Source organism: Macaca nemestrina, chromosome 17 (genome assembly GCF_043159975.1).
Source record: "Macaca nemestrina isolate mMacNem1 chromosome 17, mMacNem.hap1, whole genome shotgun sequence".
In the NCBI taxonomy this organism is placed as follows: Eukaryota; Metazoa; Chordata; class Mammalia; order Primates; family Cercopithecidae; genus Macaca; species Macaca nemestrina.
Window position 1 is genome coordinate 90,113,114 of NC_092141.1, and position 19,001 is coordinate 90,132,114.

The 19,001-nt window shown below is 56.4% G+C and overlaps 1 protein-coding gene across 6 annotated transcripts in view; it reads right to left on the reverse strand.

Annotated features, from left to right (window-relative positions):
• The window catches only part of LOC105469289 (apoptosis associated tyrosine kinase), a 45,731-nt gene that overhangs the window by 16,083 nt on the left and 10,647 nt on the right, over window positions 1-19,001 (reverse strand). The gene's annotated exons all lie outside the window — the stretch shown is intronic.

The window sequence follows — 19,001 nt, forward strand, 5'->3', positions numbered from 1 at the left end:
CTCTGCAGCCCCAGTCCAGGCTGGGCCTCAGCACCCTGACCTCTCGCCCCAGACCCCACACCTCACAGTGTGGCGAGCAGGTGGCCAGAGCCTGCAGTCAGTCACTGGACGCTGCCCTGGCCTTGCCAGGGGGACACGGGGTTGGCAGAGTGGCCAGAGCCTGCCCAGTTCCCAATTCTAGAGTTCACAGATACCCCTCTGAGAAGTCAGGGTCTCAGGGGCTACAGGGGGACCCCCATCTCCCTCCTGGATGCCGGTCACCCCACCTTGCCCCTCTGGGGCTGGGAAGGGGACACGGACTCCTCAAACACAGGAGACCATGTTGCTGGCTGCTATCTGCTGGCCATGCATCAGGCTCCGGACAGCGAGGGCTCAAGGCTCTTCCAGCCTCTGAGGTGCGGGGACCTCACTGTCCCTGAGAAGGTGGTGCTGCCTCTGGTGGGCAGCAGGGCTCCTGCGTGCCTCCAAGCTGTCCCCTTGCCAAACCCACTGCCAGGCCCCTGGTGCTGTTTCTGTCCTGGGAACCGCGGGGAAACCCCCTTCTGCAGCTGCTGGTCCACGGAGCCCCTCATCTCAGAGGAAACTGACAGTACAGCGTTCCTCCCAACACCCGAGTTTTGAGCTGAGCCCAGCTTCCAAATCAGGACAGTTGAACTGAGCCAGGCTTCGAGAAGTTCGGTCTACCTACTGCCCACAGGATGACACGGTGGGGGCCAGCCTGGGTGTCCCCTGGGCAGGGGAGGGCACACTGACTCACTGGCTCCATCCCCTGGGCCTGCCCCGTCCCGCCACACCCAGCTCCAATCCGTGCCCTTCCCTAAGAGCTTTCTGTCTGGCCATCCTCCACTTGGCCCTGGAGATTTCCCGGCCACCCCCAGTGCCTCTTGCCACTGGGCACCTCCAGCTTCTCAGCTCCCCAGCTCCCAACACCCCTCAACACCCCACCTCCTGGCCCAGCACACCCCCAAAGCTGTTGTCATCTCTACCCCACTGGACCAGCGATGAAACAGGGTCAGCGGGAGCAGGGCTGCCCAAGGTGGCACAGCTGATCTCGCCTGGCCTGCTCTGCCAGGGTTGCAGGCTAATGGGGCATCTGGGAAGGCTGCCTGGAGGTGGCGTGAGCTAGAAGACAGTGAAGGCACCCTGGGCTTCCTGCTCGGGTCTCCAGGTTGTTCCCCACACCCACACACGGGGAAGAGAGGACCCAGGACAGGACGGCTTGGAGTGAGGACCAGACAGGGCTGTGGGGACAAGGAGGCAGGGGCGGCCCGCAAAGCAAGACCCAGGTTACTGGGACAGGAAACCAACTCTGCCGCACGTGGAGAAGAGCCAACGGGTGGGGCCGTGAACAGATGTCGTCCCAGGTGAGGTTTCCAGGATGTGCGTGCGTGTCATGCGTGTGAGGACGCCCCGCACATTGGGTAAGCCCCCCGTGTTCTCACACTCATACCGCAGGAACACAGGCACAGGCTCACAGGCACTCAGCAGGCCCCGCCCTCCGCAGCAGCCAGTGCCTTCCGGGACTGTGTGTTGCCATGGTGCCCATCTCCCAGGCTCCATCTGGTGCCTGCCTGGCATCAGTCCACACCCCTCTGCCACCCTCGCCCACGCCCTCCTGGCCCGTCTCCTGGCGGGCCTTTCCCTCATGGGACACACTGGGTGAGTGAAGGAACCTCTCTGTGGCCTTTTGGGGCCAGGATCTGGACTTCTGTCCTCAGAGCCGGCAGAGCCCTGGGGCGGGACAGGCCACCTGCTGGGCAAACGGCAGCCCCAGGAGGCCCGACCTCAGCCTCCCCATCAACCTCCCCTTCGGGCCCCACCTCAGCCACCCTGGGCTCCCCCGCCCCAAGACCCTATCCACCCCCCGTCCTCCCCCGCACTGAGGCAGCTGGCCCTGGGGCACGGCCCTGCTGAGTCCCCTCTCCCCTCTAGAAGGCCCTGGTCCCAGTGCTGGGCGGCCATGGGGGGTCATTCAGCACCACGTGCTGACTCAGTGGAGGGCAGAGGTGGGCAGGGGCACTGGGCAGGCCTGCCCATGAGCACAAGGCCACGTCCCCTGAAGGTGGATGTGTAGGTGTGGGGGGTGGCCACACAAGCCAGCCAGAGCCAGAGGGTTGCAAGGAGAGGCGGCGCGCAGGTTTTCCAATCCACAGAAGCGGGCGGTTTCTGGAACCCCCGCCAGCGCCCAGAGCCGCAGAAACCACAGTGGATCCCATCTGACAGCGGCCGTCCGAAGCTCCACCCAGAGACCCTCCCTCATCAGAAGCACTACCCCCCTTGCGGGGCGCGATGACTCACGCCTGTAATCTCAGCACTTTGGGTGGATCACTTGAGGTCAAGAGTTCGAGACCAGACTGGCCAACGTAGTGAAACCCCATCTCTACTAAAAGTACAAAAATTAGCTGGGCGTGGTAGCACAAGCCTGTAATCCAAGCTATACAGGAGGCTGAGGCAGGAGAATTGCTCAAACCCAGGAGGTGGAGGTTGCAGTGAGCTGAGATTGTGCCATTGCACTCCAGCCTGGGCAACAGAGTAGGACTCTGCCTTAAAAAAAAAAAAAAAAGGAATTACTGCCATCTCACTTTGCAGATGAGGACACTGGGGCCCATGGAAGTGAGGTGGTTTGTCCAGGACACCAGTGAGTACAGGCCCTGTCCTCATGGCCACGAGAAGACCCTGGGCTGAGGAGGGGGTTCCCACAGCCTCTCAGCCGCAGGTTGATGGCTCCCTCAGGCCCACCTGCTCTCGGCCACCCTGGCACCCACAGCCTAATGCACCCACCGCCACCTCTGCATTCCCAGAACCTTCTCTGTGCCCTCGTCAGAGACACCTGCTGCCGGGGCCCCACTGGCTGTCAGCTTGCAAGACAGACCACGCTCTGACCCCAGATGCCAAGGGCCAGGCCTAGTACCCTGGGCACCGTGACAGTTGTAACAATCCAGCACACATAGGTGCCCACATATGTGCATGCGTGAAAACACATGAAACATTCATGTGCACACACCTCATGCAAACACATGAAACATACATGTACACGTGGCATGCGTGCAACCATACCTGTGACCGTGTGCACACACTGTACATGGGCCAAGACATAAATGTCACGCACAGACGTGCACACGTGTATATGCATGTGTACATACCACACACATCCACACGTGCACATACATAACCACACACGAGCATACCCACACGCACACACCCACATGCACACCCACATATGCGAGCCCACACCCCCACACACGTGCGAACACACCCACACATGCAAGCACACACACACGCACACACCAACACAGGCACACGCACACACACCCACACACACGCACACACCAACACACTTGCGCACACCCACACACGCACACACACACGCATGTACACCCCCAGTCATACATGCACACACCCACACGCACGCACACACCGACACCAGCATGCACACATCCACATGCGCACACAACCCCCACACGTGTGCAAACATACCCACACATGCACACAGACACACCCACATGCACGCGCATGCGTGTGCACACACACACATCCAGACATACCCAAACAGGCGTATGCACACACACCCACACGTGCACACACATGCACACACCCACACATGCGCACACACACGTGCGTACACACCCACGCACACATACCCATACACTCGTAGACACAGATACACATGCGTGCGCACCCACACACATGCACACACACATACCCAGACGCGCACATAGCCACCTGCACCCACACGCGCACACACAACTCCACAGGCGCACACATGAATGCACACATGCGCACACACATCCCCTGGCTCAGTCCCCACTACCGGCCTGCTCAGTATCATCATCCTCAGTTTACAAGTATGAAAACCGAGGCTCAGGGATGTCACAAGCACACCCAAAGGGTGGCCCGGCTCTGCCAGCTCCATACCCTGCTCCAGAGGCCACGTCTGCCCCTCCACAAGCCACGCGAAGGCTCCACTTATTTCCTTGGGGTTAGCCCCACGAGCAGGTGGGGAGGCCTCTGTGGGGTCTGCTTGCCTGTCCCGCTCATTAATGCCTCACTCTTCCCAGATGCGAGAAGGGGTATCTGGGACCTCACAGCCCAGAAGCTTGTGCCCAGGAAAACACAAGTTGCACATGACTTTGTTTCTGAAACTTCTTGAAAGCCCATTTAAACCAGCATCCCACTGTTTAACCCTCTGCTACCACCCATGCTGCACAGTGTCCCCCAGGCTCTTCCAAGCCCGGCCCTCTGCTGCCACACATACCGCGCAGCCCTCAGGCTCTTCCAAGCCCAGCCTGGCCATACTGCAGTCCCTGGTCCTCCCGCAGGCCTTACGAGAGCCCAAGAAAGCAGCCGCACTGAAAGGTCCCTTCAAAGCAGACCGCCCCCAACCCTGGTGACCCCTGCTGATGCCCCAACCCTCCGCTGCACTGCCCCTGGCCATGGTGAGAATGGGAGCAGTTCTGCCTCCTCTGCAGCTGGGCTGGAGGGTGCCTGTGTGAGCCTGTGGTGGATACACTGTGACACCAGCATGCACACACGTGTCCAGGCTGTGGCTTCCTAAGGCCACTGTCCACACAAGGAACCAGGGCCTCACCCATGCGGGGTAAAATGCACCAGGATCGTCACAGCCCTTGAGTCCTCTGTCCACCAGCCTTGTCCACTGGCACTGAATCAGCCACTCTTGGGACCCCCAGAGGGTGACTCTATTTGTTTTAGAGATGGGGTCTCACTGTGTTGTCCGGATGGGAATACAGTGGTGCGATCACAGCTCACTGCAGCCGGGAACTCCTGGCCTCAAGCAGTCCTCCCTGCCCTGCCTCTCGGGTAGCTGGGATTACAGATGTGACAGGCATGTGCCACCTGGCTTGGCTGGTGACTATTTCTACTGTTCCTGCTGCGTCTCCTGGTCAGCACTCTGCCGTGAGGGAGGACAGGGCCTTCACCCCCACTTGCTTTTTTCATATCAGTGCTCAAGACACTATCATTCCCATTTATTTACATCACACTTAGGAGCTCCTTTTCATTCCAATGAGCTGTAATGTGTTACTATAATTGTTTAGTTTGATTCTCAAATTTCCCCAGATTCGGCAAGAGGGCACCTGGTGTATGCAGAGTAACGCCCCTAGAGCTGTCCACCTCCCAATCCTCAAAACGTGAGACTGAGTGCCCTACACGGCAAAAGGAACTTTGCAGGCGGGATTAAGGAAAGGACCTGAGGTGAGGCCACTGGCCCGGATTGCCAGGCGAGCCAGGGTCATCCCGAGGGTCTTTGGACGAGGGAGGCAGGAACTGGAGACGAGAGAAGTGACTGCAGAAGCAGAGGCCATGGGGGCCGTGGGGGCCGTGGGGGCCGTGAGCTGTGGATGCAAGGGGCTGAAAAGGCCAGGGGTGGACTCTCCCCAGAGCCCAGCCTCCACTGTGTTGACTGCACCCAATGAAAGTGACTTTTGGCCGGGTGTGGTGGCTCACGCCTGTAATCCCAGCATTTTGGGAGGCCAAGGTGGGTGGATCACCTGAGGTCAGGAGTTTAAGACCAGCCTGGCCAACATGGTGAAACCCTGTCTCTACTAAAAATACAAAAAACTAGCCGGCCATGGTGGCGTGTGCCTGTAATCCCAGCTACCTGGGAGGCAGACGCTACAGTGAACTGAGATTGCGCCACTGCACTCCAGCCTGGGCGACAGAGTGAGACTCTGTCCCCCCCAAAAGAAAAGAAAGTGAGTGACTTTCAATTTCTGATCTCCAGAACCTACAATGATTGACTCCATGAAATCTGTAGTCAGTGGCCACAGCGGCCACAGGAAACTCACACAGCGGCCCTTCCGAGGGGCTCGGAAGCAAAGCCTTTGTGGTATCTGCCCCCAACCCCTGTGCCTCCTGGGACACAGGACGGGCCCAGCGAGGGTGGGGGTGCCACAGAAAGCTTGGTGGCTGGGCTGGTCCCTAGAGGGCCACCATCAATCCTCAAAGCCCTACTCAGATGCAGTGGCTCAGGCCTGGCACCAGCTGGTCCCAAGGTGGGGGTGGCGAGGGCACATCTGCTGTGCACACGTGGCTGGACGTGCAGGGGGCAGGTCCAGGTCGGCTTCAAGGACTCTGCCCAGGCTAACCCTAGAGGCCTCTGGTGCCAGTTTTTCCTCCTCTCCTCTCCTCTTTCCTTCCTTCCTTTCTCTTTCTTTCTCTCTCTCTCTCTCCCCCTCCTTCCCTTTCCCTCCCTCTCTCTCTCTCTTTCTTTTTTGACAGAGTCTCACTCTGTTACCCAGGCTAGAGTGCAGTGGCATGATCTCAGCTCACTGCAACCTCCGCCTCCCCATTTCAAGTGATTCTCCCACCTCAGCCCCCCAAGTAGCTGGGATTACAGGCACCTGCCGCCACCACCACCCCTGGAGAACTTTTGTATTTTTAGTAGAGCTGGGGTTTCACTATGTTAGCCAGGCTGGTCTCGAACTCCTGACTTCAGGTGATCCACCTGCCTTGGCCTCCCAAAGTGCTGGGATTACAGGCATGAGCCACTGGGCCCGCTTTATCTTTTCTTTTCTTTTTGAGATAGAATCTCGCTCTGTCACCCAGGCTGGAGCACAGTGGTGCAATCACGGCTCACAGCAGCCTCAAACTCCTGAGCTCAAATAATCCTCCCGCCTTAGCCTCCCAAGGTAGCTCAGACCAAAGGCTTGCACCACCATTCTCAGCTAATGTTTACATTTTTTTTGTAGAGACAGGTCTCACTATGTTGTCTAGGCTGGTCTCAAACTCCTAGGTTCAATCCATCTTCCCGCCTTAGCCTCCAGTTTCAAAGTTAATGTCTCATTTGGCCATTCTCTGGCTCCGGAGTGCTGCCTCTGCTGAGAGGTTGGGGTGGGAAGAGGCAGAGCCAGCCAGAGGGAGCTGGCAGGGGGCCAAGAGCAGGGAAGAGAAGGTGTTTGTGGTAGAGACACCCCCACAACAGGCTGCCGGTTTTGAGTTGTTCCCACCCTCCTGGGAGTGGCCCCTCACCTGTGAGTCCCCCTGAGCAGTGAGGACCCAGCCCCACCCCGCCCCGGCCAGCCAGCCCCCCTGTCCCCATCCCCCAAAGTCCACTTCACTTGTAACCACCCTTTCCACCGAGGCATGGACGCACAGTCAGCGCGACCCTCACGCCCACCAGGTGGCACTCTCAGCCATTTTACACGGGCGGTGGAGAGGACAGGTGGCTCCCGGGACGCTGGACCACGCATGGAGGAACAGGGAGACCAGCTCCAGGCACAGCGTAGCCTCAGCTCAAAACACAGGCATGGTCCAGGATGGCGCTTGCTCAGGGCAGAGCTGAGGGATCCCAGCTTGGGGTGCCGCAGCCGGCAGCATTGCCGGCACACGGTCCTCCCTCGAAGGCCATGAGAGAGTTCCGAGAGTGGCCTGGCTGAGCCTGAGGATGGCCCCACAGCCCAAGCCCTTGGGCACACCTGGCTCGGCGAGCCCCCACCCCCGCAACCTGCACACGTCCCAGGCCGGAGCTGCCTCCAGCAGCCCCAGGTCCCAGGCAGCCTGTGCAGACCCTGGAGTCCCAGGACAATCACCTGACCTGGTCCAGCATCTACAGGGCTGTCCCCAGGACCGGGTGTTCACTGCAGCACAGGGTGGCCCTGGTCAAAGCCGAGAGCTAGGAAGTTTTCTGTGTTGGGTCCAAATGCACTTCCCCTCGACTCCATGCAGCCCCCACCTCCTGTGTCCACGCAGCCCCGCCTCCCATGGCCACACCCGGTCCTCCAGCCTCCTTGGCCCCTCTGGCTTCACAGTCTGTCTCCTCAGCATGTCGCCCCACAGTTAGCAATCCCCACCCCTGATAAGGCCAGGATTGTGTGGAGTCCAGGGGCCCCATGGTGAGTGGCCACGGGGTGTGATCCCCACAGGGTAAGGCGAGGCCTCCACTCTCTCCACTTACACCGCCTCTTCCAGAACCTTGGGCCCTACCTGTCCGGGGCTCCAGGCTCTGCTCACCCATTGGGCGTGCCTGGCATGCCCCATGGGTGTGGGCGTGATCCCCACATGCCAGCTCAGTCTGAGGTTCCAAGGTTCCCGGCCATTCACCCCACAACGGCAGGTGCACCCAAGGTGAGCACAAGGCCCAGGGTTGCCCCTGCATGCTTCCTCCGCCCAAGCTGCCTTCCTGCAGGGATGGGTGGCCAGGGTGGCCAGCACACAAGGTGTGGCTCTCTGTCCCCACCCCTGTCCCCGCTCGGCCCCTCAGGAAGCTTCCTGCTAAGTGGCTCCATGCACCCCTCCAGGAACTCGAGGCTCGCTCCCCTCCCCTCCCTCCCCGAGACAGTCTCTTTCAGCTTTCGTGGCACCAACAGCCAGGATCTCTTGCACAGACCCAGCCTGGCCCACACCCCCCAAAAATGCCCCCAAAATGTCCCCAAATCACACCCACAAATGGGTCAGGATCAGCAAAGCTGCAGATGGGAGCCTGGGGGTAAAGGTCAAGGCCCCTTGTCCCAGCCCCCACACTGCCCTCCCCATTGCTCTGTGCTGGCCAGGTGTTCACACCTGGAGCAATGTGGCCGCAACTCTGGGACAGGGTGGCCACATTGTCAGGGAAGAGCAGGCCTCTGGGTGGCCGAGAGGACAGTGGCCCCTGGAGGTACCCCCAGGGAGGGCTGCTGCAGCTGGAACAACAGAGTGGCAAGAGGGCTGGGCAGGGGGCCTGCAGGAGCCCAGAGGGCTCCCTTAAGAGCCACCCACCCACTCTCAGTGCCCGCCCCCCGCCCCCCAGCCATTCACATTTCCAGCGTAGGAGGAGTTCGCCTTCATTGTTATTAAAGCTTCTGTCTTTTTTTTTTTTTTTTTGAGACAGCGTCTCGCTCTGTCGCCCAGGCTGGAGTGCAGTGGCCAGATCTCAGCTCACTGCAAGCTCCGCTTCCCGGGTTTACGCCATTCTCCTGCCTCAGCCTCCCAAGTAGCTGGGACTACAGGCGCCCGCTACCTCGCCCGGCTAATTTTTTGTATTTTTTAGTAGAGATGGGGTTTCACCGTGTAGGCCAGGATGGTCTCGATCTCCTGACCTCGTGATCCCCCCGTCTCGGCCTCCCAAAGTGCTGGGATTACAGGCTTGAGCCACCGCGCCCGGCCAAAGCTTCTGTCTTAATCAAATCCACACTCGAGAGTGTGGCAGAGTCAGAGCCCAGCTCACTCCTGTGAATCCCAAAGTCCAACGTGCTGGTGCCCATTAGAGACACTGCCGTAGACGAAGCTCCCCAGTGAAAGAAGCTAACAGGGTGGAAAAAGAAAGCACAGACAGGAAATTTGCCCTTCTAGGGATTAACAGGTCAGAAGCTACAACAATGAGGACCTCACAGTGCTGGGGCACAGACCCGCCAAAATCTGGGCCTGGCTGTGCAGAGGATTCCACGCTCCATGACAAGCCTGACTGCAGGCCGGGCGTGGTGGCTCACGGATGTAATCCCAGCACTTTGGAAGGCCGAGGTGGGTGGATCACTTGAGGTCAGGAGTTCGACACCAGCCTGGCCAACATGGTGAAACTCTGCCTCTACTAAAAATGCAATATCCGGGTGGCGCATGCCTGAAATCCCAGCTACTCGGGAGACTGAGGCAGAAGAATCGCTTGAACTCCCGAGGTGGAAGATGCAGTGAGCCAAGATTGTGCCACTGCACTCCTGCCTGGGCTATCGACAGATCGAGACTCCCCCCACCAAAAAAAAATAAATAAATAAAAGCCTGACTGCATAACTTAGATTAAATGATTCTAAGTTAGATCACAACATCTTAAAAGAAAATAGGTAACTATTAGATTTCTGAATGGAGAAGGATTTTTAAGCTAAAAGCAATGGAAGGGATCACAAAAGAAAAGATTGAAGGCTTTGACTCCATAAAAACGTCTGTTCCAGCCGGGAGTGGTGGCTCACGCCTGGAATCCCAGCACTTTGGGAGGCCGAGGCGGGAGGATCACCTGAGGTCAGGAGTTCGAGACCAGCCTAATCAATATGATGAAACCCCGTCTCTACTAAAAATACAAAAATTAGCTGGGCGTGGTGGCATGTTTCTGTAATCCTAGCTACTCGGGAGGCTGAGACAGGAGAATTGCTTGAACCCGTGAGGCAGAGGCTGCAGTGAGCTGAAATCGTGCCACTGCACTCCAACCTGGGCAACAAGAGCAAAACTCCATCTCAAAAAAAAAAAAAAAAGAAAAAGTGTGTTCGATAAAAGCCCTCAAATTAAAGGCACACAGCGAACCAGAAAAAACAATTTACAAAAAATGTGTCAAAGAGCTGATGTCATGACTACACAGAACACACAATTAGTGAAAATTAACTAATACTTTAAGAACCCAAACATAAACAAGACTGGGCACAGTAGCTCACGCCTGTAATCCCAGCACTTTGGGAGGCTGAGGCGGGCGGATCACCCAAGGTCAGGAGTTTGAGACCAGCCTAATCAATATGATGAAACCCCATCTCTACTAAAAATACAAAACTTAGCCGGGCGTGGTGGCACGGGCCTGTAATCCCAGCTACTCGGGAGGCTGAGGCAGGGGAATTGCTTGATCCCAAGAGGTGGAGGTTATAGTGAGCCACCAAGATCGCACCACTGCACTCCAGCCTGGGCGAGAGCAAGACGCCGTCTCAAAACAACCAACCAACAACAAAAAACCAAACTGCCCAAAATCCACGAGAAGATGTCCAGCCTTGATCATAAAGAAATGCAGAATTATAACATGTCCAGCTTCCAGACAGTGGGAGTTTTTAGAAGAAAGTAAATCAGAACCGGCGGCCCCGGCAGTTTGGTGGGTGTTAAAGCAGAACAGCCTGGAGACCTGCCTTCTTTCCAGCCAAGTAATTCCACATCTGGGAATTTACACTAAGAAAATAACCTCGGCCGGGCATGGTGGCTCACGCCTGTAATCCCAGCACTTTGGGAGGCCGAAGTGGGCAGATCACGAGGTCAGGAGATCAAGACCATCCTGGCTAACACGGTGAAACCCCGTCTCTATTAAAAATACAAAAAATTAGCCGGGCGCGGTGGCAGCACCTGTAGTCCCAGCTACTCGGGAGGCTGAGACAAGAGAATGGCGTGAAACCCGGAAGGCGGAGCTTGCAGTGAGCCGAGATCACGCCACTGCACTCCAGCCTGGGTGACAGAGCAAGACTCTGTCTCAAAAAAAAAAAAAGAAAAAAAGAAAATAACCTCGAGGGCACATGCATCCAGAATACAAATAAAGAATGAGAAAGTGAACGCCACAGATGGAAAAAGCTATTTGCACAAAGATGTTCATTGCAGTGGTATTTATAAGAGTAAAAAAGAGGCCGGGCGTGGTGGCTCACGCCTGTAATCCCAGCATTCTGGGAGGCTGAGGCAGGCAGATCACAAGGTCAGGAGATTGAGGCCATCCTGGCTAACATGGTGAAAACCCATCTCTACTAAAAATACAAAAAAAATTAGCCAGGTGTGGTAGTGGGCACCTGTAGTCCCAGCTACTCGGGAGGCTGAGGCAGGAGAATGCCATGAACCCGGGAGGCAGAGGTTGCAGTAATCGCACCACTGCACTCCAGCCTGGGGGACAGAGCGAGACTCCATCTCAAAAACAAAAAGTAAAAAAGAGCCTAAATGTTCAACAGTGAAAAAATGATGAAATAAAAACAATGGTATATCTGCAAAATAAGCCATAAAAAGTGAGTTTAAGACTATGTTTTAGGCCAGGTGAGGTGGCGAGGTGGCTCACACCTGTAATCCCAGGAAGCCAAGACTGGTGGATTGCTTGAGCTCAGGAGTTTGAGACCAGCCTGGCCAACATGGCAAAATCCCATTTAAAAATACAAAACAAAAAAAAAACATTAGCCAGGCATAGTATCACACGCCTGTGGTCCCAGCTACTCGGGAGGCTGAGGTGGCAGGATTGCTTAAGCCTGGGCGTGGAGGTTGCAGTGAGCTGAGATTGTGCCACCGTACTCGAGCCTGGGTGATGGAGCAAGACCCTGTCTCAAAGAAAAGAAGGTGTTTTAAACATATGGGATGATAGCAACGATGTTATGCTAAGGAAAAGAAGCAGGACGTGCAGGGCGCCCAAGACCAGGGCGTGAGGGAAACGTGTTATTGTGGCTGTAGGGCGTGGGGTATAGATAGATGTGCATATACATATTTGATGGGCTTTGACGTCTCATATACAGATGTTAGAACTAAGGATATTACACACGGTCACCATGCGCCATTTGGTTCTCTTCCCTCTACCCTCAGTAAGGGTAGAAACAAAAAGCAGGACATAGAACTGTTTATAAATCCTGATCACAACTTTGTCAAAAAAACACAGAAGAAAGCTGAGAAAAAATACACCAAAGAATGAAGTGTTTGTCTTGGGAGGTAGAAATCCAGTTGGTTGCCTTCTGCACGTTCACATTTTCTACAGCAAGCATGCACTGCATTTAGAATCAGACGATGTATAATTGTAGTTGATTATCACTCAAACCTGATCCCATCACTACTGCCTTTACAGAGCCGCGCTGGACGCAGAATGGCCACCTGCCCTGGGGTCTCCGTCCACTTTGCGCTGCCCCCACCACGCTCAGCCTCCCACTAGCTCCTCCATCTTGACCTGCAGTCCCAAAGCCCCCGGTCCCTTGCAAAGCACCTGGTGTGGTCCTGGGAGGAGCCCACCCCAGTCCACAGGGACCCTCCCTGCCCGAGACCACAGCCCAGGCCAGCACACAGGCACTGTCCTCTGGACCAGTACCAGCCTCCAGGATGACTGGCTGGACTTGAAGCCACACATGGCTCTGGGATGAGGTACCTGGGGATGAGCCCTGGGGATCCCCCAATGGAAGGCACTGAATACAGTGTGGGAGGGGACACCAATGTCCTGAGGTGCCTGTGGCGCACCTGGGGCAAGGGAGGGAAGGAGCAGAGACACACTGGCACACACTTGCACACACACACAGACACGTGCTCTCACACACATGCACACACTCATGCCCACAAATGCACACACTCACGCTCTCACACATGCTCACTCATGGACATGTCCACATATGCACACTCTCATACATGTGCTCTCACACATGCACACACACGCATGTGCTGTCACAGATGCACACATACACGCTCTCACTCATGCTCACTCGTGGACACGTTCGCACATGCACACACTCGCGCACACACACGGACACCCTTGCCTGTGTCCACAGTCCTGCTCTGAACCAGCAAAGCCCACCTGAGTATCCAAGGAGCAGATGACCCTGCCAGTGAGGACGACACCAGGATGCTTGGGAATAGCCCCCAGGTGGGTAGTTGGCGAGGTGTCCCCAGGTGAGGGAGACACGGAGACCGGGGTGGAGGTGCCTTGGCCAGGCCAGCGATGGGGCAGCGATCCAGGCTCTGTCCTGGGTGCACCCTGGCAGAGCTCTGGGTTGAATATGTCCCATGACTGGTGAGCAAAAGGGACGGCCATCCTGAGAGCTGCATTCTGGGGCCAGGGCAGCCCCGCCAGCCTCCTCCAGCTTCTGGGCACCCCCTCCATTGTCCGCAACCCACCCATCCTGGGCTGGACCCTCCTCTCCTGAGCTGGTGCAGGTTCCCTTCCCTGACCCCAACACATCGCCCACCGCCGCAGCCTCCAGCCCCGTCACCAGGCCGGGTGGCCACCGCCCACACCCTATGTCTTCACCAGGCCAGGTGGCCACCCCCCACACCCTACGTCTTCACCAGGCCGGGTGGCCACCGCCCACACCCTACGTCTTCACCAGGCTGCCCGGGAGTTTCGCAACCACACACCGCTGAAACCAGCTCCCCATGCGGTCCTGCCCCGGCCCTCCCTGGCCCTATGGGAAACATAACTCCTTCCCCCACCCACCCATCCCAGCTCCCTGAGGAAACCCAGCCCCTCCGATCCCTTGTCTTCTCTCCACATCCTCCAGCCCCTTGCAGGCCTCCAACCTCCACCCAAGGCACCAGCCCAGGGGGACCCTGCTCACGCCTCCCCGGGGGTCTGCAGAGTCACCCACCATGGCCATTCCTGACCTAGATCACAGCCACTTCTAAAAGCCCTGTCCATGGAGCCCCCAGCCCACCCTGGGCTTGGCTCCCATGGCCATGGGCTCACAACAGCCCTGGGTGCCTGGGGTGCTTGAAGCCTGTGCTCCCATGAGCTCTGCCCCCCATTGACGCCTGTCCGTGCTCTCTGCTTGTCCAGGGTCCCCTTGGAGGCAGGGCCTGAGGCACAGGGTATTCAGGAACCCCCACTGGAAGGGCCCCCACCACCCAGCCTCAAAATGCCTGGTGCTTCAGTTTCCCCAGTCTTCCTGGAGGGGCATGTCCCTCTGGTCTGGCAGCTCAAGCCCCGAGGAAGGTGAGCAGCTGACCCGTGAGGACCGTGACTTTTTTAATGGGAAATAACAAGTGAGCCCTCGCGCTGCCATGGGACCGCAGTGGACCAGCCTGGGGCATCCTGATGGGACAGCACACGGTTCCATGGATACTTGGTACCCAGACAGGCAAATCCAGACACAGAAAGTGTGCGGGTAGCTGAGGGGAGGGGGATGGGGAGGGACCACTGATGGGTGCAGGGCGTCCTTCTGGGCTGATGAGAATGTTCCGGAACTAGAAGCGGTGGTGGTTTCCACACCATGGTGAATGTTCTACAAGCCCCTGAGCTGTTTGCTGTAAGATGGTTATTTTGTGTTGTGGGAATTATACCCTCAATACATTTTTTTTTTTTTCTGGAGATGGAGTCTCGCTCTGTGGCCCAGACTGGAGTGCAGTGGCGCAATCTCGGCTCACTGCAAGCTCCGCCTCCCGGGTTCACACCATTCTCCTGCCTCAGCCTCCCGAGTAGCTGGGACGACAGGCGCCGCCAGCACGCCTGGCTAGTTTTTTGTATTTTTAGTAGAGACGGGCTTTCACTGTGTTAGCCAGGATGGTCTCGATTTCCTGACCTCGTGATCCACCCGCCTCAGCCTCCCAAAGTGCTGGGATTACAAGCGCGAGCCACCGCGCCCAGCCCCAGTACATTTTTTTTAAGTGAACAGTTTGACATCCGTGTGTCAATGCTGGGTGGGGACAGGCGCTCCTCCCCATCCTAGCGCTCCCCCCCATTCCTAGGGCTCCCTCAACCTAGTGCTCCCCACCCCATCCTAGGGCTCCCCCTGATCCCAATGCTCCCCCCATCCTACTCCTCAGCACCCCCGGCAGCTCACTGCCCATCCCCCCAGACCTCCTTTGTGCTCTGCCACCAGGGATGCCCCCTGGGAAGCCGCCCAGATCCTCCCAGAACAGGGACTATTCCCACAACAGGCTGTCCTGGGGGACGCCCCTGTCACAGCCAGACACCCTCCACTGCTCACACTGTGAAGAGCTCATTCCTCATCCAATGTCTCTGGGGACCTGAGACGCCCCCTGGCACTGCCACATGGAAAGGCGGGGCACAAGGGGTGGTCAGCAGGCTGGAAGCGGGCTCTGGCCCCAAAGGCAAACAGACAGGGGCCTCTCTGCCTGGGTGGCCGGCCGGTGGGCCTCAGCGAGGCATCTGAGGACCTCCTGGCACCAGGGTCCCCTTCCCACATCTGGTGATGCAAACGGGATCCCGTGCAGGAAGGAACTGGCGCAACCCTGGCAGGCGTGCCGCTGAGTCAAGGGCAGGCGGTACTGGGGGAGTCAGCACGCCCAGGGGTCAGGCCAGTGTCCCTGGGAAGCCCAGAGTGGTCCCCATTGTCGGTCACGAATACCCCACCTCTCTCAGCGGCAGGCTGAAGTAGCAAGATTCTTGGGGTCCCTGGGGCAGGAGAAGAGAGGAGGGGGCCCTCTGTGCCCCCTACTGCAGGGCAGATAGAACTTTTTGGCTGCGGAACAGGGTTTCTCTGCAAAGGTTTGCACAAGGGCCCAGACACAGAAGAGTCTGAGAGGAACAGAATTCCCAAGCAGAGACACAGTCACTTTTCCAGGTGGAGACACGGAAACCAGGTGTCGGCCAAGCCCCACCTGCACAGAACCCAGGCCCTGCACAGAACCCAGGCCCAGGCCACCTGCCTCCCCACTCCCCCGTCCGCCCCCACATCCCCAAGGTGAGGTAGAAAGATACATCCCCCAGAAACGAAAGGACAGACCCGGTGCCTGGGATCAAGCATTAACTTTTCTATGAAGCAAGGCTCCCTGGGGCTGGGGGGTGCCGTGGCCAGGGCCGTGTGCACACACTTGTGGCTCAGACGCATCTGCGGGGCAGCAACCACCTGAGGCCAGGCCCCCACGCGACCCAGTTCTTCAGAGGCCCGGCCTCCCCCATCTGGCTGGTTATTTGGGCCCATCTCCCCCAAGCCTCCCAGGACAAAGGCTGTGTCCAAAGGACACCTTGACCCCAAAAGCCGGACCTGCCTGGGAGTGATTAAGGAGGGACTTTGATCATAATCCCGAAAGACACCGTCTCAACGCCATCCTCCAGAATACGCTGAAACCCCTGAAATCTAAAATCCCCAAAATCACAATCACCAGAGGGTTGTGTCACATTAGGCAGAGCGAGGACCCTGAGATTGTCTTTATTTGGAAAGTAAGTGTGCTCAAAGGAGATGCACACGGTCAGGTTGACAAGCATGGCCTTTAATTTGGGTATCAACTCGATCATAGAAGTGAAAACACAAGCAAAAAATACAAATCTCCCCGCCAAATTATTCAGTCGCATGAGACTTCCAACCCCTCACAGGCAGTGCTATGTTTGCCTTCAAAAAAACAGCCTTGGGGCCGGGCATGGTGGCTCACACCTGTAATCCCAGCACTTTGGGAGGCTGAGGTGGGTGGATCACCTGAGGTCAGGAGTTCAAGACCAGACTGGCCAACATAGTGAAACCTTATTTCTACTAAAAATACAAAAAAAAATTAGCCAGGCCTGGTGGCACTTGCCTGTAATCCCAGCTACTTGGGAGACTGAGGCAGGAGAATCGTTTGAACCTGGGAGGTGGAGATTGCAGTGAGCCAAGATTGCGCCACCATACTCCAGCCTGAGCAACAAAGCATGACTCAGTCTCAAAAACAAAAAACAAAAAACAAAAACAAAAACAAACCCTTTGGCTGGGAGTGGGGGCTCACACCTGTAATCCCAGAGCTTTGGGAGGTGGAGACAGAAGGATCACTTGAGCCCAGGAGTTTGTGACCCACCTGGACAACATAATGAGACCCCGTCCCTACAAAAATTCAAGAATCAGCCAGCAGTGTGACTCCAACCTGTGGTCCCAGCTTGTTGGGAGGCTGAGGCAGGAGGATCGCTTGAGCCCAGGAGGTCAAGGCTGCAGTGAGCCACCATTGCACCACTGCACTCTAGCCTGGGCCACAGAGCAAAACCCTGTCTCAAGAAAACAGCAAACCACAACAAAAGTCCTTTGTCAGAGAAGACTTCAACCAGGTCAGCAACCTCAGAAGCAGATGCTTGCTGACACCAACGCTCCTTCCTGTTACAAAGCACGTTCGGCAGTGAGCTGAGCTATCCTTGGGAATCTGACCACTGGAGAAGATGGATTCTAATATTTAGTACTAAATCTAACAAAAACCAGTGCATGCTTCACTTTGCCTAATGGATGGCACCTTTAAAACCAGCTCTGCTGATTTTTTTTTTTTTTGAGACCGAGTCTCACTCTGTCACCCAGGATGGAGTACGGTGGTGCGATTTCAGCTCACTGCAACCTCCGCCTCCCAGGTTCAAGCAATTCTCCCACTGTCTTCCCAAGTAGTGAGGATTACAAACATCCACCACCACACTTGGCTAATTTTTGTATTTTTGTGGAGACGGGGTTTCACCATGTTGGTCAGGCTGGTCTTGAACTCCCTATCTGAGGTGATCCGCCCACCTCGGCCTCCCAAAGTGCTGGGATTACAGGCATGAGCCACTATGCCCAGCCTCCATCCCCACTGATTTTTATCAGCTATATACAATTCATGCTCCTGTTGATTAGGAAATTCCAGGGCTTTCCTGGCTTGTTTCTGTATTAACAACTGGGAAAAGTACAGTACCTTATCAGCATGTATTTGAAGATTTGGTGGACTGTGTGGAAGAAAATGGATTTCAATAGAATCCCCAAACCATAATGACAGATTTGGAATTAGGTGTGATCAAGGCTTCTAACAGTGACTTTGAAGATGTCACCAATAAAGTTTGTCTTTTCTGTTCCGCCCAACGCACTGGGCGGAAAATTCAGACGAGACAGGAACTTCCGTTTAAAGATGCGTCATTTGCCTGCGTGGGCGTTCCTCCCAGCTGATGACACCCTGGAGCGTTCAGGGAATTAACAGCTGCATTTGCCCTAAGAAGCCGGGGAAGTTACTAACTGGCTCGAAGATACTCGTGCGTACGGCAGGATGAGAGGACGCTTTGTGATGCTGTTGCTGCTCCATCACCAGCACTATTTCCGCCAAATCTGCGGTCTGTGTATGAGGCCCACGCGCAGTGGACCTCCCGTACCCCCAACAACACAGAAGTGCGGCACGGAAGATGAGAAAATCTAATAGGAATACTCATGCAGTACGGGCCGAATCACAGAATTTCAAAAGGAGCAATGACGGCTCACGCCTGTAATCCCAGCACTTTGGGAAGCCAAGGCAGGCGGACCACCTGAGATCAGGAGTTCGAGACCATCCCGGCCAACATAGTGAAACCCCGTCTCCACTAAAAATACAAAAATTAACCCAGCACAGTGACAGGCACCTGTAATTCCAGCTACTAGGGAGGCTGAGACAGGAGAATCGCTTGAACCCAGGAGGCGGAGGCCACAGTGAGCCCAGCTGAGATCGTATCACTGCACTCCAGCCTGGGCAACAACAGTGAAACCCCATCTCAAAAAAAAAAAAAAAAGAGCAGTGCCACGCAGATGATCAACGTGAACGTGTTCTCCAAGGAGAGCCACAGCCTATGGGAAAAAAAGCAGTTCCTCATCGAAATGCACAGGCTCGCCACATGGTCATGAGAGGCAACCAGCTCTTAGGAAACGTTTCTGTGCAGCTGCCCGTCACCTGGCCCTGCCACACACTTTTTCATAAATCCAATTTTC